This window comes from Mesocricetus auratus, unplaced genomic scaffold (genome assembly GCF_017639785.1).
Source record: "Mesocricetus auratus isolate SY011 unplaced genomic scaffold, BCM_Maur_2.0 Super-Scaffold_100009, whole genome shotgun sequence".
NCBI classification, from domain to species: domain Eukaryota; kingdom Metazoa; phylum Chordata; class Mammalia; order Rodentia; family Cricetidae; genus Mesocricetus; species Mesocricetus auratus.
In genome coordinates, this window is record NW_024429193.1 from 58,346,076 (window position 1) to 58,372,858 (window position 26,783).

At 44.9% G+C, this 26,783-nt stretch overlaps 1 long non-coding RNA gene across 1 annotated transcript; it reads right to left on the minus strand.

The window, feature by feature from the left end:
- Nucleotides 1–2,886: 2,886 nt before the first annotated feature.
- LOC110343563 lies at nt 2,887–25,855 on the minus strand. Its single transcript, XR_002385869.2, has 4 exons — nt 24,897–25,855; nt 11,874–11,989; nt 5,664–5,736; nt 2,887–5,530 (listed from the first exon to the last, which is right to left on the minus strand). It is a non-coding gene; the product is annotated as an uncharacterized LOC110343563 (long non-coding RNA).
- Nucleotides 25,856–26,783: the final 928 nt, after the last annotated feature.

A 26,783-nucleotide genomic window follows, 5' to 3' on the forward strand; every position in this document is an offset into this window, starting at 1 on the left:
GTCACAGCTCTGTGAAGTGACTCCATCCTTGCTGTGTTCCGATGGCTGCCACTGCCACTTGTGAGATTTACTGAAAACAATGGTTGGGAGGACAGACAGTCTTTCTTGTGGCTGTTTTTTTGTTTTGTTTGTTTTGTGTTTGTTTCTGCTTTTTGAGATGGTTTCCTCTGTGTGTCACTGGCTGTCCTGGAACTACTAATCTGTAGACCAGGCTGGCCTCGAACTCACAGCCATCTTCTTACCTCTGCCTCCCAAGTGCTGGGATTAAAGGTGTCCACCGCCACTGCCCCAGCGAGAATAGACATTCTTACCACATTTTATTGATTTGTGTGTGTGTGTGTGTGTGTGTGAGAGAGAGAGAGAGAGAGAGAGAGAGAGAGAGAGAGAGAGAGAGAGAGAGAGAGAGAGAGGACAATGTTCAATAGTCCACATGGGTCCTAGGGATCAAACCCAGGTCTTCAGACTTGACAGCAAGCCCCTTTACCCATAGAGCCATCTCTCCAGCTGGATGATAGGTGTCATTCAAGGCAGATAAGAAATAGTAGAATGGGTATGGATGTACTTAGGCAAATTCTAAGTGCTAGCATTAAGAAATCACCTTTTCAGTTTCAAGAAAAGGCTAACTGAAGAAGATAGCATTGTTCCTTAGTCATCTATCCTCTTTGAGTTTTAAGGAGAAAGGGGAAGTAAGAAAAGTTGAAGAAAAGAAACACAGAACGGAAGAACAGGAAGGTGAAAGGGTGTTCTGGGGCAGCACGCACCTGCTCAGATGCGGGGAAGTAGCATGAATAGGAGCAAAAGAAGAACCAACATGGAGTTCCCCCTTGCACATCCCCATTCCCCTCCCAAAGGGGACCAGAGCAAAACTCCAGAAGCAAGAGAGGTGGGTTTCAGGTCACCTCCCTGAATTCCAAGTATCCACAGTCCAAACTGGTGCCCCCATATTGTGAATTTTCATAGTTTGGCAATAACAACATTAATGCCAAGGGCAGCCAGTGTTGATGCTGTGGCTACCGCTTGTTGAGTGCACACTAAGTACTTGGCTTGCCATGCATAATGCTCCAACCAGCTTTCAAGCGTGTATTGTTCTCACTTCACAGAGAAGTGGCTGAAGGTCATGCCCTTCTATATGACACAGGTTTAAGCTTGGGCCCATCTGCAAGGCCACAGATCTCTGCCTCAGAGAACCAAAGCCACCTGTCGTAGTCTGTGTTCCACGGCTATGAAGAGACACCACGACCATGGCAACTCACTTTAGCTAAGACACTACCCCTGCTCAGAGAACCCATCTGAACACTAAGTATGTTGTCTTTCACTTATCAAAATGCAGGACTTCCAAGGTCATCATGAGACCACAGACCTCTGCCTTCCCCTAAAGCATGGTAATCAAATTTCTCTTCTGTTCATTACCCTCCAATGCTGAAGCAAGGTTTGGCCATCTTTCTTGCTGTGCCTGCCACAAGGAAGCCCAGACAACTTGGGTGATTAATTCTATGCTATAGCTTTGAATTTTGAAATAGTCTCTTCTGAAGTCTCTGCCTTATAGGAGATAGACCCAATAAAGAGTCAATTCTATTTCTTGTCATAACTTTAATTATAGACATTAAAATGTCAATTTTTAAATGTCCTACAATAATATTATCACTGATAGCTTTTTGGTATTTATTCAGTTGTTCTTCATAGGTTCCTACCATGCCCCTGCCCCCGTGTGTGTGTGTGTGTGTGTGTGTGCACGTGCATGTGCGTGTGTATGGGCGCACATGCGCACGTTGAGTGATGTCAAGTGTGTTCCTCAGTTACTCTCCATCTTGGTCTTTGAGACGCTGACTCAGGTGGACTGGCTGGCCAGAAGTCCCAATGCTCCCCTACCCACACTGGATGACAGATGTGCACAGTCACTCCACCCCGCTTTTCACGTGAGTGCTGGAGATCCACACTCATGTCCTCCTGCTTGTACAGCAAGCAGTTTATCAACGGGGCCACACTTGCACCCCACTCATATGTGCATTTCTATGGAGCGGTAATCCAGACTCTCGTAGTCTTTATCTTGCTTCTTCAAGTAACCCATAGATTCTATTTTCCCTTGTGGCTACGCAAACGGCAAACGGCATATGCAGCATTGTTATGGTCTTCAGAATATTCTGGTGTTAGCTGTTATGTGACTGTCAAATACTTTCCCTGTGGTTTGGGATCGGTGTTCATACATCATCTACCTTACTGAAGAGACACCCCCTGGAGACAGTGTCTTCCCCACCCTCTGTTTTCATGACCAACGTCAGCAGGGTGGAGCAGTGGGCCCTTCCTCATTTCCAATTAGTGAGAAGAGCCACCTGAGAGAACCCCCGCCACCCTCTCCCCCATGCACTCTGTGCCCCCTCCACAGTGCACACAAGCCTTTGCCGGAGTGCTCTTTCCTTCTTTCTGTTCCTTGTTTCCTTCCCAGCAAAAGGCTTCACTTCCTACTTCATCAAAGACCTGTCCCAGCTCAACCATCACCTCCTGTGTTAAGTCTGCTCCAGCGCTTACGTCTGTGCTAGCTGGCTATTTAAGAACTTCTAGCCTCCTCCCTCAGCCTCGAACTACACCTAACCCAACCCTCTTAAAGGTGGCAGTTTACTCCCCTTGTTACCCCTTTGCTACAGTTTACCCCTGACAGCTTCACCTTCCTACATGTAGCGTGCATCTACCATGTGAATGTAATTTTGAAATAGAGATGGACAAGGCAGTTCCTATTCCCAAGAAGCTTCCAGTTAGTTAGGAAAGCAGGTGGTGCATCAAAATCAACCCAGCAAAACAAAAAGAGGTGTCATAATAGAAATATATGCAAAAAGGATCTCAATGTTTCCAGGTAGACATATATGTATACTGAATCAGAGGACATCCAGCTAAAGAGGGAAAGATTTATTATATGACAGTTTCCTCCAATACTGAAACATTCCATTCTGCAGGAAAGTTCTTTAAGCAGGAAGTTAAACTCAAAATAACATCAGGAAGTTCTTGAAACTGACTATATTTACTAGGGCTTGCTGGTGCTGCTGGTCTGGAACCTTCAGTTATCTCCATTATGTTGGACTTGTTTTAAATGAAATGACTTCTAGGTGTCACCAGACTTCCAACTGCCAATTGCAACAGACAGATTCTCGATCCTTATCCTTCTTGACCTGTTTGTGCCATCACCACGTAACAGCACCAACAACCTCACGCAGCCGCATAGCTCCCTGGTTCCCTTTCTTACATTTTGCCAACCAGTTGATAACACTAATCCCACAGGACTTTCCAAAACACAAGTGTATCTTACAACTCCAGACTTAAATGCCACCCTTCCAATTGGTTCATGCCTCAACTCCATGGACTGACATAGCAATCCCTTGACCTCCGGTCACATTTACTCTTTCCCTGCTGCTGTCCTGCACAAACCGTGTTCTGGTGCCATCAGATTACCAGCCACTTCCCAGTCAGGCTGTGGACTGACCTTCTCCTGACCTCTCTGTATGTACTTTCTTTGCCCAGAACGCTTTTCTTCCTTCTTCTCCCTGTTTCCTCACCTGCGGAGTCCCACTTCAGTGCCTAATCTTCTCTGAAGCCTTTCTTAGCCTACTGGTTCCCTTCCTGAGCTCCTCCACAGCTGACACTACATACCAGATGCCATTGAACAATAATTGAAGTGTTGTGGACTATTCCTCTACACTGTATGAGGATGGATCTCTGTGATTTGTTTAACTAAAAGCTAAGCACCCAATAGCTAGGCAAGAGGTATAGGTGGGACTTCTGGGCAGAGAGAGCTCTGGGAAGAAGAATGGCAGAGTTGTCATCCAGACTCAGGATGACCAGGATGGACACAATGGAGATGAGGAAATGAGCTTGTAGAAGAACATGGTTTTTAAAACATGGGCTAATGTAAGTTATAAGAGCTAGTTAGAAGCAAACCTAAGCTAAGGCCGAGCTTTCATAATTAATAATAAGTCTGTCATTTTTTGTGAGCTGGTAGCCCAAAAAGAAAAATCATCCTACACAGGAGTCTACACACTTATTATAATTGTTACTCTCACAGAAGATTCTATATTGGTCTGTCAGATAAATGTTAAGAACCTAGTGCACAGCCAATACAGGATGATTGGAGTAGATACTCCCTGCCCATCCAGTGGAACTCAGCAGTGGGCAGGCAAAGGGAGGAAGAGGCCATGAAGAGAAACTTGACTACCAGCAAGAGTCAGTCTGCCACCTCACAGCCACTGACTCCCTGACAGAAAGGTGGAGCCACAGCCTTTTGCTTCTTATGACTCTCTCTTTCTTTGATGACACAGTGGCTTGTCAGCTCTGTGGATGGAGCAGTTAGTTGGTAATGCAGCTCCCTTGCTTGCTTTGGCAAATTACTTGTATGGGCAGTTACCCAGAGCAAGGAGCAACATGTATGGAGATTGGATGGAAAGCATTTTGGTAGCCTGGCTTGGTTCATACACTCCAGAAGGCAGCCATAATACTCTACCATTGAAGGAATGCCAGGAGATTCTCTGCCCAGAGGAAGAAAGGAGCTGGTCCAGTGTCTTTCTCCATGTTTCTCTCACCTCCCTTCCTGCCCACCCATGCCTGTGCTGACTTCTATATTGGCTGAATACTACAGAGAACAAAGGAACTTAGTTACCATGTGGCTGGCCTGTATTCTTATTCTCTAGTGATACCATGAGGTTAGGAAGCATGGTTAACCAATGAGCCTGCCTCATGTTTTCTGACTTTCCTACAGAGCAGGCATTTACGTAACAACTCCTAAGTGCTAGATATTCTGAATGCGTAATCTCACCATGTTCTTTTAAATTTTCCAGAAAAGAGATACCTTTTCTTTCAGCAAACAAAGACACAGGAACTTACAGAAAATATAGTTTGTTCCAAGTCTACATACTAACACAGTAGAGATGAGGCTTGAACTTACATTGCAATACTTCTACAGCTAGCTTCTATTATTTGAAACATCTTAGAGAAGTAAATAGACTAAAAGTGAAAAAATCAACCCATGTGTTAGCAAGGATTAAAACATGTGTGTCCTGGTTTCCATGGCATCCCACAAATACCCACTATATTGAAAGAATATGATTGAGTTGGATGGATATGTTTAATGTTGTAATAACCTATAGACTTTATAAAATGTTGTTATAATATGCAAATGACCTAATGACTCACCAACTGTCCTTGTCTCTACACTCTACAGTCATGGTCCCTTGTAAGGATCTTTCTGGTTGGAGATAATTCCGTTCCCTAAAGTCAAACATTCACAGATGATTTTAAAATCTTCCCTCTTCCTCCTCCTCTCTCTAGAGTGTCAAGTATGGCCAGAAAGGAAGAATGAAGTTGTGTCTACCTGTCCAACTATTTTAGCAAGATATGAATGTTGTTCGTTTCTAAAACGATGCCAGATTCACTAAAGCAACTATTTATTTTCTAGCTGGTGTGGCACCTAAAAGTAGATTTTCTTGAGGATTTCTTTGTTCAGCTTCTAGTCTTGGCATTGTGGGTACACAGAGCTGAAGATAACATCCTGCATAGAGTTAAACACACAAGAGTGGGTGATAAAGTCAACATAAAGCTGAAAGTAAGCAAGATTTACCAAGGATAAATTGCCAGGATTTTACTGTAGTTTCTAAGTGGACACTGTGGCTGGTTCATCTTACCCCTTCAGTTTTTCAACTCTGCATCATCCCAACTTTATCCCATCTTCAGCACTCAGGAATGGAGGGCAGGATACTAGAAAAGAAATGACAGGAGTCAGTGCAGAGATGAACCCACACATGGATGAGCTTTCTGAGCTTACATGTAAGGATTCCAAAGTCAAAGAAGCCACAGACCAGAGGAATAAGTAGACACGAAAACTTTCTGGGCTTCCCTAGAGCTGTCTGTTATGTTGTCTCAGCCTGAGCTAAGGAACTTCTAGCGTCTGTCATTCAAAGACAGCATGTGTCCCTCTGATTATTCCCACTTCTATAATTTTCATGCCTCTCTTTTCAAAAGTAGGTTAAGGATGTTCAGGTTTCCCTCAAGCGTGGTAATGAGTTAGTCACGATGACGACGGCATCATTTAAATTGCCCAACCCGTTGACAGGATGCCATGAAAGAAGCTTCTACAAACACAATCTGGGCAGTGTTTTTCTTGTCTTGTGTTGCAAAACGTGGAGGAGGAGTTAGCTACAGGTGGGTAATCAGCATAAAAGCTGCTGAAGCAGGAGAGAAAAGTGCGCAGCTGCCTAGACAGAAAGTGTAGCTATGGCGGTTTCATGCTACCCAACACTTGGGAGCCTGAGGCTAGGGGATTGCCAAAGATCAGAAGCCAGCCTGGCTTAAGACTGCCAAAACCAAAGAAAAAAGAAAGGAGGAGGAGAAAGGTGAGGAAGAGGAGGAGAAAACACTGGTGTTCTTTCTGCAGGAAACAAACATTGAGGCTAAAGAGCAGCTCATGGCACCCAAGTGCTCATGGTCACCTGTGGGGTTGGAATCTCTCCTCAAGTTGCTTTTCACTCATCTTACCCAACATGGCCGCCCCTTTCCTCCGTAAGTGCTCTCCTGTGCTTGTCTTGAGTTGAAGCTAAGGGAACTGCTTTGATTTATTTATTTTTCTCTCGTTCATGAGATTTCAATCCTACGTCGTGGTGTTTGGTTTTGTATGTCAATGGTACTAGGCTAAGAACTGCCCAGAAAGCTGGAAACACACCGATTTAGGGTGTGTCTGTGTTTCTGGAACAGGATAGCAATGGCATTGGTGCTCTCAGATCACATCCACCAGTGTGGGTGGACATCATTAGACCCAAAGAAGACTCCAATAAAACACATGGGCTGGGAAGGACGGATATTATCTCCTGGAGCTGGGACACCTGTCTTTCCCCACCCTGGGGTGGCAGTGTTCCTGGTTCTTGGACCTCTGAGGTCTGAGGCAGACTGGATCATAAAGATCAGCTTCCCACAGACATATGGTGGTAGCCTATGTGACTGCATGTATATGTGAGCTTTATACAATTTTTAATTAATTAATTTATTCCTCAAGAACCATCCTCACTCCTGTTGGGAACACCTCACATATCTGATGTCTGTCATCTGATCTAGGAAATGACATGTGCAAATAATAAAAATAGATAGTAGGCAAAATTCTTTGGGGCAAAAATCCAAGGGAGTGACAGACACGGGAGTTTGTCTATGTAAGACTTCATGAGGGTTATGACAAACAGCTTGGCCAGGCAGATCATAGGTGTCTGAAGACAGTGTTAATGGAATACAGAAGAGACACAAGCTCAAGGCAGGAGGAGGAGGAGAACCACTTTATCCAGAGAATATTATCATCCAAAAAAGTCCCATGGAAAAGAACTTTCTCTTAGTTCTGAAGCCAGGACAGCCAAACTGCGCTCCTGATTGAAGGTCTCCACTTATTAAAGGGTTGGCATGCCATGCTGGACACTGCTTTCCCTGAGAGCCATTCCTACCTCCCAGTATTTGGAACCCCTCTGTACCATACAAAGGAACCAAGACTCCCGCCCCTACATAGAACTGGCTAGGGTTAGGGTTGCCAGGCACTCAGGAAGCATGATCTCAGGTGACCTCTGGTTTTCCTTTCATTTGAATAATATATTTAAAAACAGGAGTAAACTCAGGGTTCAGAAGACACCCCCCCCACAGCTATGCTTCCTGCAATGCCTAGGGTTGCTTCATGGTCAGACCCAGTGGCCTTTCTTGTTGACTGCCCAGGTCTATAGCTCAGTGTGCTTGGAGCCATTCACGCTCTGATCAGATGGAAACTACTAGCTCCAGGCGGCATCACACCGTGTCCTGAAGTCTTCTAAATACCCAGTAAGTGTTTCCTCAGTCTCTCCCTTCCTCCTTACTGGTCATCAAAGATGCCCTTTCCATCCTTGGTCTCTTTCTCTTGCCCTCCATGTGCCTCTGTTTATACACTCAGTGTCATTTAATAAACAATGTTGAGCACTTGTCATATGCCTGGCATTGGAGGGAACAAGCTAAGAACAAATATGATGTAACAAAGTGAAACACAATGAAAAGTGTGTGTAAAGTAGACATACATGTGATACCTTTGTGACTCAAATGAGGAAGTGATTAATTCTGCCTTGAGACGATCACAAAAGGTTTGTAAAGGGAAAACATTCTTATCTGTAGCTTTTATATATTTTGTTTGTTTGTTTGTTTGTTTGAGACAGGGTCCACTATGTAGCCTTGATTGGCCGAGAACTCCCTATATTGACCAGGCTGGTCTTAAACTCAGAGACGCACCTGCCTCCGCCACTCCATGCTTCATTAAAGGCCTGCACTACCACGTAAAGTCATATTACAGCTTTAGTCATTAACTGAATCTTCATGCCCAAGTAACACGAAAATGAATCATCATGGCACTTTGACTTTTGATTAACAAAATTAGCTCATACTTAACGTATGCCCTGTGGTGAACTAGGTATAAGGCTGGGGATAAAGACAAATAAGCTGTCCCCCAGGAAGTCAAAACACACTAGAGAAACAAGATATGCTTTCAGAGCAAACACGCATGGCAAGCTGACCATGGTGGTATGCGAGCGAGCGACAGCTCTGGGAAGAGGCTCCAAAGAGCCTTCTACACAGAGGGAAAGGGGCTGAGCTGAGCCATGGCCAGCTGGAGTTGGATGCTTGGGTAATGGCTTCCCAAACACGGCCCCACTCTAAACCTGTAAATGCGAGGACACCTGGCAGTGGGGACATTTCACACGTGACAAATTCAAGGAAGATGGGAAGCTTAGATTACTCATGTGGGCCTCACGAGGTCTTCTACTGAATATAAAATAAAAAGAGGCAGGGGTGTGAGAGGGAGAGATGTGAATGGACGCAGGGCGGAGTTACACAACCATTCAAAAAAAAGGAGAAAGTGTGGGCATACTCTCTCTAGAGCAGGGGAAGGGCAGGCAGATCCTCTCTGAGTCCTGGAAGGTAAGTCAACCAGCTGACATTGGAACTTCAGCCCAGTCGGTCTCATTTCATGCTTCCAGTCACCAAAGAATAAGATGTCCAATTACTCTTGAGCCACTGCTGCTGTGGCAATCCATAACAACAGCAATATAGATCTCATACAGATGGCCAAGCCAGCCAGCTGTGGGGCTGGAGGACATTGTGGTCATAAGGAATGGCAGAAGCAAAGGCAGAGACATGGGATAGCATGACACAGCCCCGGGGTGATTTCAGAAGCAGTATAGTGTTGCCAACGTCAAGGGTCACCAAGCAGGGAGTAAACTAGACTGGAGGCAAACCCTTGACCATACAGGAATTCGAAAGGAACTGTCAGGGGCAGCCATGCCACACACATGTTCAGCTAAGGAATTGCTTCAGCTTAGAAGTGAAACTGGGAGCCATTTCATGTTCTCAAACAAAAAAGTAAGACTACTAGCTTTTCGATTTTGAAAGACAGAGAATGGGGAAGAGCATGGGGTGGGGTGACTATTTAGGAAACTATTGCAAAAGTCCTGTGAAAGGGAGACAATGTGAGCAAAGCAAAGGTCAGAGTGAGGAGACTTAGGACCCAGAGAGTGACAGAGTACGGGGCAAGGAAAAAAGAGTCAAGCGTGACCCCAGATTTCTGCCTGGGCCTCTGAATGGCCTTGCTGTCTACCTGAATGGAGAAAAGTAGAGATTCCACCAAATACATCTTGGACTTATTTTGTTAGTTTAGACTGGCCTAGAACTTATGCTCACATTACATCAGGCTCCCAAGTGCTGGAACTACTGGTGAACACCAGCACTACCATCTTGGTGCTTATTTTCTCTCTCTCTTTTTTTTTTTTTTTTTTTCAAGACAGGGTTTCTCTGTGGCTTTGGAGGCTGTACTGGAACTCGCTTGGTAGTCCAGGCTGGTCTCGAACTTACAGAGATCCGCCTGCCTCTGCCTCCCAAGTGCTGGGATTAAAGGCGTGCACCACCACCGCCCAGCTATTTTCTCTATTTCTATGCTCACCGGATGTAGCAATCCCACCAGTCTCCGGCTAGACATCTTTTAAATCTCTAAAAATTCTCATCTTTCCCGTGCTCAATGCAGCCTCTACGTTGTAGTTAGAACAGCTCACTCAATACTCACAGGTACTATCCAGTGCTTACAGTTTGTGAGATGTTAGTGACCCTGGAGGTACAGCAAGGAATACAACAGTGACAAAAAACAAACTAGCTGAAACTTAATCTGGATTGTCCAGGGTAACTTGGGGCTGTTCCATCTTCCATGCACATCTTCGGTAATGGCATCCAGTTTCTTTTCACTTCATGTGTACAGCTTTGGGCGTGTCCTCAGGCTCCCTGTCAACTTCCTCATCCCAGATTAGCAGTAAGAACTCTCAAGTTACAAGTGTGAGCTAAAGCAATACTGCTTAAACTATCTATGGAGCTTAAATTTACAATATGTATGTGTTTTTAATCTTTTCAAACTTAGTAAGTGTCCTCCTGCACAGGACTTGTGAGCGGGTCATACTACACATGACTCATCTGTGAATTTCACAATGCTCAAACTAGCCCACACCCAGTTCGGTGACATAAGCCCCTAGGTTTGCCTGACACAATATCTTGGTTTATGCTCTAAAGTTTCTTAATGCTTAGTCTCAATTTAAGCAACTTTCACAGGTTACATTTGAGTCCCCATACTTATTCTCTCACTATGATGGTTTTAAGGAAATTGAGGATACATGCACCTAGTTATATGCTGGTTGGTTTGGGGGTTTTATTTTGTTTTTGCTAGTCCACTAAAGCCTCTATTGGCCCCGGTAGTTGACACTGCTCCTGATCCTGTAAATATACCTTGGGCTATGTGCAGGCGGAAGGATGTCTGACAGATCATCTCTTTTTAAAGAATGAATACTCCCTGTTCTTCCATTTCTTTCGTCAGCTGCTTCTTTATCCTGTTCTCAACTCACACAAACGAGGATGAAGATTAATGTGAGACTCTCAGTTCTTCCTTCTTTTTTCTAAAGATGCTCAATTCTTTATCAAATTCTTTCAAAGGAGTCAGTCTGGCCATCTCCATTTTGCCAGCCCTAATTAAATGAAGCTACTGAGCATAAATCATAGCTTCAGTTCAACCTCGGGCCGTGTGCTGGATGGATGAGGACAGAGAAGGAGCCATTGTCTCTGGCTCCCTGGCTAACTCCAGGGTTGCCCTGCGCTGGCCTTCCTCCAGGCCACAGAGAGTCCAGCACAGCCTCACATTACGGCTCTTCTAGGACATTAGTTCAGCCCTCACCACCGGCGTCCAGCTCTCCTCTGTGAACAAACCCTTTTCTGTGGCTTCCACAGCTTCACATGGAATTTTCCTCATGCATTCCATATCAGGACAACACTGTTTACGTAAACATTCAAGATAAACTCTTGGGGTCACTGCTGACCCTGTGTTTCCCACCACGCATGTCTCGTCTCCAGCCGGTGGACACTCCCTGTTCCATCACCGCCATGCTTGTTTCTCCAACTGTGTTTTTTCTTCTCCATCTCTACTGCCTCTGTTCAGGCCTTCATCCTTTCTCTCCTGGATCATTCTTAGTTCTTATTACAGCAATACCTGGCCTGGATTCAGTGGCCTGTCTTGCAGACTCACCCATGCCCTAATAGACTGCGCTAACGTTCAGAGACACTGCTACTGACCTGCAAAACGTCTCTCTCTTGCTAACTCTCTTTCTTAAATCAGGCTTTTTCTTTTCACACAGGGCCTGACTAATATATATAACCACTCCCAATTTAGCAATAACAATGGTTAAAAAAAAAACCACCGAAATGCCTCCTCTTGGATACCTCAACATTCCACAAACATGCCACCATTTCTCAGCCCCCCATCCGCTGTGACACTCCTTTCCTGCGATCAGTCCTTACCCTCTACTACTGTGCATTACCTTGATGCCTGTTCTGATGCTTTGGGGATGACGTCTGCTCTTCAAGCACAGGCCACAGCTTCACTCAGAGCACAATCTTCTAACGCCTTCTCTGTGTGATTCATCCAACAAAGGTTCTGTAAGCCAGATGCCAGGGGTACAAAACAAAAAACCAAAGGTCTTACATGAGGTTGGCAGAGAAAGATGGAAGTATAAATAGTAGATACACTTCTGTATTTAAAACAGTCAGTATTACGAAAGTTCTGCCATTGCTGCCTCTAGAAGTGTGGGCAGAACACCGTGGAGAATAACATAAGGGAGAGAATGTCAGCTCAGCTTTCAAGAGGGAGCGGGCAGATGCAAGGCAGTCTGTGACAAAGGGCACAACCCTCTTCGGGGGTGACCCAAGAGGCCGTCATAACAGGCAAAGGACAGTGTGGAAAGACATGTCGTGCTATGCCAGGAAATAGCAACTCATGGCTAGGTTCTGGGCATCAACACAGACAAGAAGTTGGTGAGGAGGTTTGCTTCATGGAACCACGAGTGGGTTTTAAGCCAGCGCTGATACAGGGCAATCTATGTTTTACCAACGCTGCATGGAGACCAGCTTGGAGGGTGGTGCGCACATCTACTTTCTCTTCTGGATTCTGAGCCCTTGGGTGTCAAGTTCTGTGTGACTTTCATTTCTAGCCCCCCAGCTCCTCACACTCATTCGCCAGTCAGTGAGAAGCAGTACTTGCGCTATGGATGCTGAGCGTGGGTCTGAGTGAGGAGAAGACACTCCAGGCTCGAGGTGCCCCTGCTACAGGAGACACCAGGGTGTTACTCTGAGCATCTGTTTCTTCATCTATAAAATGGAAGCCCATACAGAGTCATCTTTCAGTTCTCTTTTGTTCTAACATTCTGTGATTGTAGAAGGGAGGTTCCCTATTTTTTTTTAAAGTTTGCTGTCAATATTTGGAAATACAAATGACCGTTAAGAGAGGTGTCAAGAAATTAGTGTACCATGAAACACAGGTTGACAACAACATTGCATAAACCAGTGGCTCTCAACCCGTGGATCTCAGTCCCTTCCAAGGCTCACCTAAAACTATGGGAAAACACAGATATTTACATTACGGTTCATAACCGTAGCAAATGAAACAGCAACAAAAATCATTCTATGGTTGGGGGTCACCACAACATGAGAAACTGTATTAAAAATTCGCAGCATTAGGAAGTTTGAGAGTCACCGACACGAACTATCTCTTGAATGGCGGGCAACAATCCAGGCTAATCAAACAGCAAAAGACCTGCTCTTCCCGCTGTTGGATAAAAAGCTGTTCCCTCGAGATTTCCTCCTTTTTAAAGGAAAGGAAAAGGACTTTGGCTATAGTTGCTGTGTAGCTGTTAGCAGTAAAGTTGATACATTTGAAGAACACCAGGGGCTTGAGAGAAAGCCAGTGGCTGTGTTCACCTGAGCTTACTTCTCTTTTTACCAGCTCTTTGGAGTACATAAAGCTCTGTCAGGCTCTCCAGCATAATTCATAGATTTCTCACCCCATGATTGGTTTAGTAGAATATGCTCTTACATTTCTGTATCATCAGCATATTACTGGCCTGGACACCACAATATAAAATCCCACTTCAGAGCTACTACCATGGTCAAAAAGAGGCAAACATTTCTCTTAATGTCTGAGTTATTTGGCTCTTATGTTAATAAGAGACACCCCTCGCCCCCAAAATACCTTTTGCGGATAGGGTAACCAGCCCACTTGGCAGAATGCTTGCCCAGCCCTGCCTTCAAATCCTCAAAACCACACTTATAATCACAGTATTTAGAGCGGAGGCAGGAGGATCAGAAAGCTAAGGCCTTCCTTGGTTATGCAGTGAATTCAAGGACAGCTTGGGCTATGTGAGACCCTGTCTCAAAAAGTAAACAAGGGACTGGAGAGATGGCTTAGAGCTTAAGAGCCACTACTGCTCTTGTAGAGGACCAGAATTTAGTTCCTAGAACCCATATTGGCCACCTCATATATGACTGCAAAACCAGCACCAAGGAAACTGGAGCTCTTTACTGGTTTTCATAGCCGCATGCATGTGTGCGTGTGCGTGCATGCACAGGATGCATGCACACAAAAGAAAGGAAAATCTTTTGTCCCCTTTTTGGGGGGACAGGTGTGGAAGTCTCATTATTCCTTGGCTGGCCTGGAACTCACTCTGTAACCCAGGCTGACTTCAAACTCACAAAAATTCACCTGCCTCTGCCTCCAGGGTGCTGAGATTAAAGGTACTTCCACTGTCACCACCCGGCCATTTCAACTTTTAAAATGTCATGATTTGTTAGCTTTTCCTTAAGAAATACCATTCACTCTTCCTTACTGAGCTTATATGTCTAACCATCTAATTTCTATATGTGAGATTTATATTTACTCAAAAACCCATGAAGAAAAGTCTCACTTGGACTGTATTTTCCTAGTAAACTATGCCTCTGGGTTTCTTTTTACTGAAAAATAAAACTGCTAATTTTGTGCCAGGGTATAATTGTCTAGAATGGCTTGTAAATCAGCCACAGTGAACTGGACACTCTTCAACTGGGATGAACTTTCTTTAAATCAGAGGAAGGGAAAGAGGTCTGTTTACTTCTTTGGAGGAGGTGACCCTCACCCCCACCCGTCCACGCCCCTCCCTCTTTGCCTGCCTACTCTCTCAGGCCCCTGGGCCTTTGATTTAACTGAACCTGGGTTCTGTGTCTGAGGCGTTTCTCACGTTGGAGATATAGAATATCACCTAAATAAACAAGAGGGATAATGTCGGGGTCCTTCCTGCAGGGGCAGCCCCCTTCTCCTCCCTTTCAGCATCCTGTGCTGGAGAAAAGGGTTGGTCCAGGCTGTTAACCTCTAATCCCATTCGGAGCACCTAGTGTTCACTTGCTAAACTGCAAATTCAAGAAATGTGGGGCCACGAGCCTGTATTCACAGATCTTGGAAGGTGGAGTTGAAGAAACGAGAGGAGTTCAAGGTTATCCTTGGCTACATAGCGAATTGGGGCCTGGGTTACTTATAACTCTCTAAACAAAATAATAGAAAAGAAAGAAATGCTGGGTATAAGGTCACTGATTGGGGGGGGGCGCTCAGTGGGGAAAGGCCCCTGCTGCCAAGCCTGACCATTTGTGTTCTATTCCAGAAACCCATACGGTGGGAGAAGAGAACCGACTCCCATAAGTTATTCCCTGACCTCTAAACACATAAAAATAAGAAAATAAAAAGAATAAATGTAATGAAATGTATTTTAAAAGACAAATAATTAAGAATCAAGAGTTTCCTAACTAGGACACTATGGTACAATAGTATGCTCTAAAACTCACAACAAAATTTTAAGCAGGCATGGCTGTCTGAAATTTAGCACAGTATCTTCTGGTTTCTCTGTGATCTCATAAGGGAAACCAAAACAATATATTCCCAGGTCCCTTCCCCACAAACAGGCAGATGCTCAGTCAGTGCTCCTTTCCTCATCACTAAAGGTGAAAGGTTACAAGAAAGTATTCCTGTATCTTACATATGCAAAAACTGGTAATGAGCTCTGTTGGTGGGGTGCTTGCCTAGAATGCATGAAACCCCAGGTGCCATCCCCAGCATCACAGAAATGGGGCACGGGGGCAAAATAATAACAATGAAATGAGTTTCTCTTCCCACTTTTAGACACAGCAGAAGTGGGGTAAAATAGCCGGAGAGTCACTAAAGAAACGGTTGTAAAACATCGCAAATTAATAGGAGACGTGTGTGTGTGTGTGTGTGTGTGTGTGTGTGTGTGTGTGTGTGTGTGTGTGTGTGTGTTTGAGACAAGGTCTCATGTAACCTAGGCTGGCTCCAAGCCCATTGAACTTCTTGTTCTTCCTCCCCGGCTCCCTAGTGCTGGGATTGTAGGCATGTACCACATGTCCTGTTAATGTCTTTATGTTCTCCTAGCCACTTCTCTTGTCTGATCGTCCCCTGGTGATACTGATTGCGAAAGAGCCACTGTTTTATCAGTCCTTGGAGGAATAAAGGGAATTGTGCATTGATTTAAAACATAACGGGGAAGGAAAAAGAAAGATACATTTTGACATTTAGGAAGGTTCTGACGCTTGTGCATCAGTGTGGACTAGTAATGGCTAAGGCTGTGCCTTGCCTTTGCACTACGGCAATTCACACGTGCTAATACAAGTTCCACGGGCTGGAGAGATGGCTCAGTCGATAAAAGCACTTACAGCTCTTGAAGAGGACCCAAGTTTTAACACCAGTACCCATGTCAGACAACTCACAACCACTTGTAAGCCCAGCTCCAGGGAATCTGGTGTTTTCATCCGGGCTCAACTGGCATCTACACACAGACCCACGTGGATATACACACATGTGTAGACACGCAAATAAATATAACAATATTTTTAATTTAAAAAATCCCAAATGTTTGAATGAGGAGTCTTCTACCATCCACTCTTACAAAAGTAGCTTGGCTTTGCCTTTGTTCTGAAGAGGGTACTATCCAAACAACTACAGCTGGTGGGGAAGAGGAGCAGAGAAAGATGAATCATTCTTAAAACTAAACTTGTCAGTTTCAGAAACAAACCTAACAGCTTCCAGTGGCAATGCATAATCGTCCAACAGAGGGGTGCCAAACACGTAAACAGACCTAAGTACTGTTTTAGTAAACCGTTTGCTCTGAGAATGTGAGCCAAGATCACCAGGCCAGGGGGTGGCCTGCAGTGCGTGCCTCCAAGCCGGAGCTCTGGGGTCCCACCGCCTGGGTGAGAACCCTGATGATCGTCATTCGGTACCTCTAAGTTCTCAGGTAGCCTCAGGTACCTCCCCTGTGAAAGGGAGACCGTGGCAACACCTGCTTCATAGACTTGGATGAACATGGGAGGGTTAATGCATGTAAAATGTCTGGTGTCCAGGAAGTAGTTACCAAGTGTTGACACTGGCACGCTCACAGGGTGCTGCTTTGAGAGTCTTTGTAGCAGTGAGATTCTCTGAATTCTTAATGTGTGTAGGACTGAGACTGAATGGAGGGAACAGACCTGGGAAGATTTTTAAGTGGCTCCTAAAGGCTTCCGGCTCCCGGAATCCACATAGTTTACATTAAGGCAGAAGTTGACGTTTTTCTAACTAGAAACAGTATTTGTCACCATATAGGCAAATTTGGTTGTACTTAAAGGACGATTTTTCTTCTTCCTTCAGTTACCATTCATTCTCCTATTCTTTCTACTGGTATGACGTCGTTTCTGTTAGAACAACTGAAGTTACTCTCAAAGGCACTGAAGCGGGCTGAATCAAGTGATGGACTCCTAACTATACACGTTGTTACTAAGAAAACAATTTCCCAATGGCAAATGCTCCTTAAAGGATTCATCTCAATTCCATGCAGCAAGTCAAAGGCCTAGGACTGTTGATTACATCAGCTCTGCCTCCTGGATTCAGTGTCAGGAATGGAGAGGAATCTTTCAGTCAGGGAGAACAGGAGTGAGTCTACAGCCCTGCTTGTGCTGGACCTGTGGGGCATACACCGTGATCTAGAAAGGAAATGGAGTTTTGATTTAGATGGCTGCTAAGCATTGCACCTTAGAGGGTCAGGGATGGGATCCTCCCTGAAGACTCAAATGTCTCCTGACCCCTCCCCTGGCAATAGTGCGGTCTCATAATGCAAAGTGACTTTCCACTGTGACTGTGACAATGTGGCGATGGGTCATCTCTCCCTTCACCCACTTGCTGCTTCTCCTGAGTGGCTGGAAACGCGGTTCTTAAGTCCAGCAATGGAACACATCGCCCCATGTCATAACTGCATTTCTAGGAAATAGGTATAAAACAATACAAAACACATATTTTGTCAAATATAAATGGTAAAATAAACAAAACAAGCTGGGGAGGTAGCTCAGCTGGTAGAGCAGTTACTATGCAAATGTGAGGACCTCAGTCTGATGCCCAGCACCCCAGGAAAAAACTGAGCTGTGATGCCCACCTGTCACCCCAGCCTGGAGAAACAGAGGCAGGAATTTCTCTGGGCTTACAAGCCAGTTAGTCTAGCTGAATCAGCAAGATTCAGAGTCAGTGAGACACTCTATCTTAAAGAATACAGCGGTAAGCAATTGAGGAAGACTCCTGTGCCCCAGAGGTGTATACACATGTATACAATACACACACCAGAAACACAAATTCCACAAGTACTGTTAAGATTATCCAAGTAGAGGCCTGCCTTCCACACACACAGTGCTGGTCAGCCTGGGCCAATGGAACCACATCTCTAGTTCTTTCTCTAGGGGAGAAATCAGAAAATACTATATTATTTCCCATTGCCAGCACTTAGCCCTAAGCCTGGCACACTGCCTGGGATACAAAGAGTGTTCAGTAAATATTGATCGAATGGACAGTTACATTGCCACATATCCCTGTAACCAGTGTGAATCAGGATACATTCAGCCTCCTGAGGCTCATTGCATGCACCTGTCCTGCTGTCCGTCCCTAGCTCTCACTGCATCTGGATGACACACCCTAGCTGGTCCTCTGACCCGGGTCATCATCTGTCCACTCTTCTGATGACTCTGAGAAGGCTGAAGTACGGCCTGCCACGACAGCTGATGGACACAAGGGAAGCCAGACCTTTTGCGGGACCCAACAATTCCTTTTCCCTCCACATAGGCCTAATTCCAGGACCCCTTACACTGCCCAGAAACATGCTCATCAAAGCCTTGAGGACTACGGCTGACATTCCCCTCCCCAAGGCTTTGCTCGCCTCCTTTACTTGTTTTTCAAATTCCATGCTCAGAATCCTCTCGGTATTATGACTCATTACTAGCCCCTTTTTTGCCACTAGACATTTTACTACCATGTTTTGCAGTTAAAATCAAAGTGTGAGCCTAATATTGGCATAAATTCATTACAGATGTGGTAGTTTGAATGTAATTGGTCCCCATAATCTCATAGAGAGTGGCAATATCAGAAGGTATGCCTTTGTTGGAGTGGGCATGGCCTTGTTGGAAGAAGTGTGTCACTGTGGAGGTGGGTTTTGGGGTTTCCTATGCTCAGGATGCTGTCCGGTGTCTCAGTCAACTTCCCGTTGCCTGTAAGATGTAGGACTCTCGGCTACTACTCCAGCATCACATCTGCCCGCACGCCACCATGCTTCCCACCATGATGATAATGGACTGGACTTCTGAAACTATAAGCGAGCCCCCACAATTGTAATGAGTCTTTCTCTGCCCTGCCAGCCAGTTCACAAATAATGACATGGAGATTGTTAATAATTATGAAAGCTCGGCCTTAGCTTAGTCATGCTTCTAACTAGCTCTTAAAACTATTATTAGCTCATTTCTGTTCATCTAGGTGCTGCCACATGGCTGGTGACTCTTCTACTCCTGCATATCCTGTTCCCTCTGCATCTGGCTGGCAACTCCCCCCTTGGAATACCTCCTGCCTAACTATTGATCATTTAGCTTTTTATTAAACCAATCACAATGACGTAGCTTCACATGATGTAATCAAATACACACAACACTCAATTAAATGTTTCCTTTATAAGAGTTGCTGTGATCTCTTCACAGTAATAGAAACCCTAACTAAGACAGAAGTTGGTTCTAGGAACTGGGGTATTGCTGTGATAAGCCTGACCAGGCTTTTGTTTGGAGGAATTTGGCCTTTGGTACTTTGGGTTTGGAGAGCAGTGGAAGGCTTTAAGCACTGCTTAATGCACCATTCTAGTAGGAACATGGAAGACAGAGGTGCTAGGAGTGACTTGAACTATCAGGGGTTCACTCAAGAGGTTTCATAGGAGAAGAATTTTAGTAAGCTATCTAGAGATCATTCTTGTGATATTTTGGTGAAGAAAGTGACTGCTTTTTGGCCTTGTCCAAAGAATCTGCCTGAGGTTAAAGTGAAGAGTTTTAAATTAATTCCATTAACAGAAGAAATAAAGCAGCCAAGTTTAGACTTGGTTGTGTGGTTATCAGTCTTAACTCTGATGAAGATTTGTAATGAAAAGGAATAAGCTAAATGAAAATGAAACTGTAAGCATGCCCCCTAATTAAATGTATTCCTTTATAAGAGTTGCCATGGTCATGGTGTCTCTTCAGAGCAATAGAAGACAGTTAAGACAACAGATTTGCTAAAAGCTGTGAGGTCTTGCCTCTCCCTTCCTTGGTTTTCAACAAGCCAGTCTTCTGTTTACTTGGTTTCCTCTCTGTGACGGCTCCCTTCAATTCTCATTTGATTATATGGACTTCTTCTATTCGTGTGTTTAATATTTTTAGTTCTCTCCCACTTTTAATGAGTGTTCATGATTTTTTACTTTCCTTTTTGTGTGTTTGCATGATGTGTGCACACGTCTATGTAATGTGCATATGTGTGGGAGTGTGGGAGTTTGTTGACAGCACATATGTGTAGAGTTCTTAGGACAACAACAGTATTGATCCTCACCTTCCAACTTATTTTGGGAGGGACAGGGTCTCTTTGTTTGCTGCTGTAGGAGGGCTAGGATTACAGGTATATGCTACAGCGCCCAGCTTCTGTAGGTCCTAGGTATTTGAGCTCTGTTCCTCACGCTATCAGGGCAAGTACTTTTACCCTATGAACCATTTCCCCAACCTCATCTTTTTTTTTCTTCTTATGTCTATCTTCCCTCCCTACCCCCTCCCTCTCTCTTCCTCTCTCTCTCTCTCTCCTTCCTTTCTTTCATTCTTTCTTTTATCAAGTTCTGATCATTTATTTGCTACTGCTCCCCCCTCCCAGAGACAGGGTTTCTCTGTGTAGCCCTGGCTGTCCTGGAACTCACTCTGTAAACCAGGCTGGCCTCAAACTCAGAGATCTGCCTGCCTCTGTCTTCTGAGCACTGGAATTAAAGGTGTGAGCCGCCACCACCTGGTTTTATTTGTTACTGTTAAAAGCCCCCCCCCAACCACCCCTCCACAGTCTGTTCCTGGCATTTTCTTTGGCTTCTTAATTCTCTTGGCTAAAAGTTTAACATACTCTGCATCCTCTTCTTTCTTCTTGGTGTGTTATTTCTTCAGAGTACTATGCCAACACATGTGTTGCAGGACAATGGAGTAACAGGATGCCGGATCGTTCTTGCTTTGGTCCTGGGGTTCTGACGTCTGTTTAGGGGCTTTCTGACAACATATTGGTGAATGTTATCTTTTCTAGAGAGAATGAAAAGCTTTTGGATTCTGCTAGCTCTCTGGGTTCCCAACTGCATAGGCACAGTAATATCTGCCAGTTCAGGAATATCCTTCTCTCCTGTTTGTACAGTTACCAAGTTGACAGCTCAGGTTGACATCCACAATGCATCTAGAAACAGTCTTGCACATCCCTCTCTCCAGTTCTCCTGGGTCTTTAACAAGAATGCCCCTGATTAGACAGCAAGCACATATTTGGCCATGAGTCAAGACACCTTGCTTCACAGGAAAAACTTGCTTGTTTTTCCCACTGGACCACATGGCCCTTCCACTCTTTACCAGAGATCAGCAGCTACTTCTGTGGCCGTGCATTTCTTTGAGAAAGTAAAATGTTTATGTTCCTCATCCATTTCAATGCGTTCTGGCAGCTGGTGGGTGGCAAGGAGATACTGGCTACATCTTGACATGGCAGACTGCCTAGGAGATGCCATAAAAAGAGTCCTCTTTTGTTTTCTGAAATGAGATCTCCCTATGTTGCCCAGGCTGTCCTTAAGTTCATGATCTTCCAATCTCAGCATCCCAAATGCTGAGGTTGCAATGTGAGCACCATTGTGCTTTGCTTGGTATTGTTTCCTCCCTATTAGCTAAGGCTTTCCCTGGCTCCTGCTTCCACTATGGAAACATAGTCTACAGTTTCTTATACCAGTTTTACCAGCTGTGGTCTGTTTAATATCTATGGGGCCAGAGGCGAGTTGCTTTTCCTCTAATCCCACCGTTTCCTTGTGTGAAAAAGAAGCATGCCAGAGCACTTCCATTTTAGGGTTGTTACAACATAAAGAAAAGTCCTAGGTTTCTCTAGTCTGCAACGAAAAATTTTGATAGTTTTTATCTTTCCCCAAATATTTCTGAGAAACTCACAAAGTGGATTAACTTGATGTATATTAAACACTTTATACCAGCTACTGATCCAGGGCACACAAAGATAAACAGGCCAGGCTAGTCCTTCTATGGTGTTTACATTGCAAGATAAGCAAAAGAACAACAGCAGTATCCTGGCTAGTTTTATGTCAACTTGACACAAGCTAGAGTCATCAGAGAGGAGGGAGCCTCAACTGAGAAAATGCCTCTGTAAGACTGGGCAGTAGGGCATTTTCTTAAATAGTGATTGATTGGGGGTGGGGGGGCTCACCTATTGGTGATGTCTTCCCTGGGCTGGTGGTCCTGGGTTCTATAATAAAGCATGCCGAGCCAGCCATGAGGAGCAAGTCAGTAAGCAGCATCCTCTATGACCTCTGCATCATCTCCTGCCTCCAGGTCCCTGCCCTGCTCAAGTTCCTGTCCTGACTTCCTTCAGTGATGACTGTGATATGGAATCATAAGCCAAATAAACATGTGTTGGGGAAGTCCTGTGCATTTGTCAATAAAGCACTGTCTGGCCAATAGGGAATCTAGATAGGAGGGACTAGGAATCCAGAAGGACTCTGGGTAGGAGAAACACAAGAGGACAAGATGTAACCGCCATGGGGTAGGAAGCCCGGAACTATTCTCCGGTAAAAGAAACACTTAGATTAACAATTATGGGGTAATTACTTAAGTCAGAGCTAGCCAGTAAGAAACAAGCAAGGCCAACAGCTTCATAACGAATATAGCCTCTTGTGTGCTTATTTGGGACTGATGCGGCTCTAGAACCAGGTTGGCGGGAAGGCTTCTCTCAAAGAAAAAGCTTCTCTTTACAAACACGTTCTTCCCCAGGTTTCTTTGGTCATGGTGTTTTATCACAGCAATAGAAACCCTAACGCCAATGACCTGGTGAGATGGCTTAGTGATAAAAGCGCCTGCTGCCAAGTCCGACGATCTGACTTCCATCCCTGGATCCCATACAGTGGGAGAGAATAGATAGATTTTCCTATGGCCACCTCACGTGTGCTTTGGCATGTACAGTCACACTCATTCACAAATATGCATGAACAATAAATATATAAATATAACAAAAATGTACAAGAAAAAGAATAAAAGCCAAGGAATCACAAGGACTGGAGACCATGAGATGGCTGCGAGTGCTATGGAGAGCTAAGGTGGAAGGTACTAGGGTGAGGCTGGCAGGGAGGTCCTTTGAGAAGTCCTGTGTTCTAAACCCACTGCTGCCATCATCATGATTGGTGAGCTTGGCTGGACCCACAACGACGGTTCAGTTATGAGTTGGAAACCCAGATCAGAACATGAGTGGGCAGCCCTGTGTGGCTGCCCCTGTCAATGATGCTTTTGAAAAACAGGAAGTAAGACAGTCCATGCGTTCAGCATCAATGCTTATGGTGAAGTGTTACTATCAAACTAAATGAAACAATTGCTAGTACCTTGCTGCAAGTTGTAAGAAATCTTTTCCTGTCATCATGGCTGGTCATGGTAGTGGTTCTATAAGATACCAAGGGCCATGGCAGCCTGTGGGATGTCTGCCAGCATCTTTTCTTAAAGCAGAAAGTGGAAAGCTCTCTTCCTCATGTCATGTTCAGGTACTCTTTGGGTGACTGACTCTAGAGTACTACAGACTTACAGAAAATGGTTCATATTACAGAGAGGCATGCTTTTATTTCTCTCTGAGAAGATACGTACTGGGTCAGGACTTACTTGTGAAATGGGTTAGCCATGGTCTCCTAATCCTAATGACAAGCCTTGACATTGAGATTCCTCCCTCCAGACTGTGCCTCCTCGGGGTCCCCTATATCTGTTAGCCATCAGTCTCTCTTGGACATCTCACGAAAACCACAGTGAATCAAAGATCTAGGGTTTTCCCCCAGCAAAATCCTCAGTCCCTTGTAAACCAATGGACACCCATTGATACCCAAGGAAAAGGGATGTTGACCTTCTCTGCATGACAGGTCTATTTGTCAAGATTCTGCTCAGCTACAACTTCATATTACACAAGAAGTAGAAATATTACAAAGTTCTTATCATAAATCTTCTACTTAATATAGGTGCTCAAAAATTAGAAACTACCATAATCATTTAGCTAGTACCTTAACAAGACATTATAAAATTGCTGTTACTAGATAAATATTGGGCTGCAGAGTTTGCTCAGTGGTTAAGCGTACTGTCTGCTCTTCCTGAAGAACGGAGTTCCATTCACAGCACCACATTGGGGGACTCACAGCCACCTGTAACTCCTGCTCTGGGGAATTTCACATCTTCTTCTGGTCTTGGCAGGCACCCACACATGAGTGGCATATATTCACACAGACATGTGCACATACATATAACTTAAGAAAATAAAAATGAATCTTTAGAGCCTGGAGAGATGGATCAGACTTAAGACCACTTAACTGCTCTTCCAGGGGACCTGAGTTTGGTTCCCAGTATCCATATCATGTAGTGCACATCTGTCTGTATCTCCAGCTCCAGGGAATCTGATGCCCTCTTCTGGTCTCCACAGGAACCTTCACTCATGTGCATAAACCCCCACACAGACACACAAGTACATATAAGTAACAATAAAATAAATCTGAAAAAAAGAATTTGTCATTCATATTTTTCTTTGAAACAGTGAAATCATGTGTTAAATAATCAGACACAAAATTACTTAACAAAACAACAAAATTCTTGACTGTAACTGTCTTAGTCGTCTTTCACTTCAAGTGGTTTCTGTCTGTTACAACCCCAGCCATTCCTGTAAAATTTCTTTCTCGGATGTCACTAACTACTACTTCTTAATGCCATTCCCTAAGAAGAAGATTGGAAGGCCTGGGAAGGGAAGGTACACTGAGGTCAATGACAACCTTGAGCAGGTAGAGTGGGTAAAATAGATGGGAGGGAGCAAGAGGTGAGTGCGGTCATTGTTTTCCAAGGAGAAAGAGTGATCCAGAACCAAATTTGAATCTAAGCCCTCCCTTTTCCCAAGAGTCAGGCAGTCCAGTTAGCAGCCAACTCACCTAAACAGAAGACAGGCTCCAGATCCCAATGAACTCCAAACAGGTGCAGGTTGAAGCATCACAGTAGTCCTGGGAGGAACCCTGCAGGGAATTGATGATGGAGACTCCAAACTCACAAAGTTCCCAGTGCATCAGGCTGTGCTTTCTCTGGGAGTGTCTGGTAAAAGGTTCAAACCCACAGTTATCTCTGGGAGAGACGAGAGATGGGCACTCCTATATTGGATATGTCAACAAAGTGCCTGCCACACCCAACTTCCTCTTTGAGGTGAAACTGCCCCACCCACAGCCCCCTGCTCTGAGCAGCTGAACTTGGTTGTTCTTTACTGAGGGATGGCTCTTGATTGGACCAGGAGGTGGACTGTGACCCGAGGGCTGCCTCTCCAAAAACCAATCCCAGGTGCAAAAGATGAGTTTCGTCTATGTGATTCTGTGCTTCTGGGACATGGGTCAGAATGCAAGCGATAAAGAAGCATTTGTCTGTGGAAATAAAGCTGGAAGGGTGTCATTACCCTGAGTAGGGCTTAGAGGATGACCGTGAGAAAGCAGAACATATGCTAAGTCAGGTTCATGAAGAAGCAGCAATTAGGATGTAGAGAAAAGATACGAGTCAATAGGAAGAAAGCCTGCAAAGAGGAGCTGAGCGATGGTTCATCTCTGTCCTGAAGATCTTGTCATCTGGTCCCATAAGAGCCACTTTCCTGTCACCTGGATGTGCCTGCGTCAATAAACCCTGTGCCCTTCATGAGGCCACCTCTAGCCTTGTTGAGTACTGACTATGAACTAGACATGGTTCCAGGTAATGGGGGTCCATCAGTGAAGACATGGATAAGAAGAAACAAATGAATGAGAAATCCCCATGGAGAGATTCCCTGTGATTCTACTCTCTTTGGAGCACAATTACGGTTAATCTACTCATGTTGCTGGTGGCCAGAGAGTTAGAAACAAGCAGTGCTTGGTGGAAGAGTGGCTTTGTCATTTAAAATGTGGCTTTGTCATTTACTCCTTTGGCCTTTGGCATAGTCCCTCAACTATGAGCAGAAGATGAAACAGCATGCTTGTCACTGCATTTGGTGAGAATTATGTGGCATCCTACACCCAAATCTTCTCTCTGAAGCCCAACGCCAGCCAGAATCTGAAACACAAAACTTCCTTCTGCTTGGTGCATACCTTCCCAGGTACCATCTGCCTGCAGGAGTGCAAACGGTACTGGGGAAAGGATTGAGGACATGGTTAGGACAGAAACGGCTGTCACACGGAGAAGCGGTCCTGAAAGGAAGAACCACAGTGTGGCCTCTACATCCTGATCTGACCTGTCCAGGTGTGGTGGGCAGGTAGGATACACCTCACAGACCCAGCTCAGATAGAGGAGGAATCAGAGATGGAAATACCACAGGTAGGATTGGAGGCATGAAGGTCAGAAATCATGACTGCTCTGCAGGAAGCCTGACTCACCATGCTTCCGGTGCTGAGTGAAGTTCTGTGGTAGTGCCTCAGAACATGGCCATTGTGTGATGGTGCACAAATGGGTGGCTGAGCTGAGGCCTAGGCCTTCCTGACGTTGGTGAACACTGCTCTTCACCTTACACTGCTCTCTGTTGCCTCCACAGGAGCAGTGGCTCTGGGCTAGCACCCCGTGTAAGTGCAGAGATCTATCATCCCAGAGAACCACTGAGAAATACTCAAGAGACTCTTCCGGGCTAACTCTGCCGCTTCTTGTGCTCCAGCATCCGGGGCAAAGCATCTACTTGGTAATTGGTGTTGCTGGCTGCATAGCTGAGAGCTGACACCTGTCTTGCAGAAGTTCATAGCGTCAGCTGGAGCCCCAGGGCTGTGCTTGCTTTCTGTTACTGTCACAAAGTCTCTGCAATGAATCAACTTAAAGGAGGA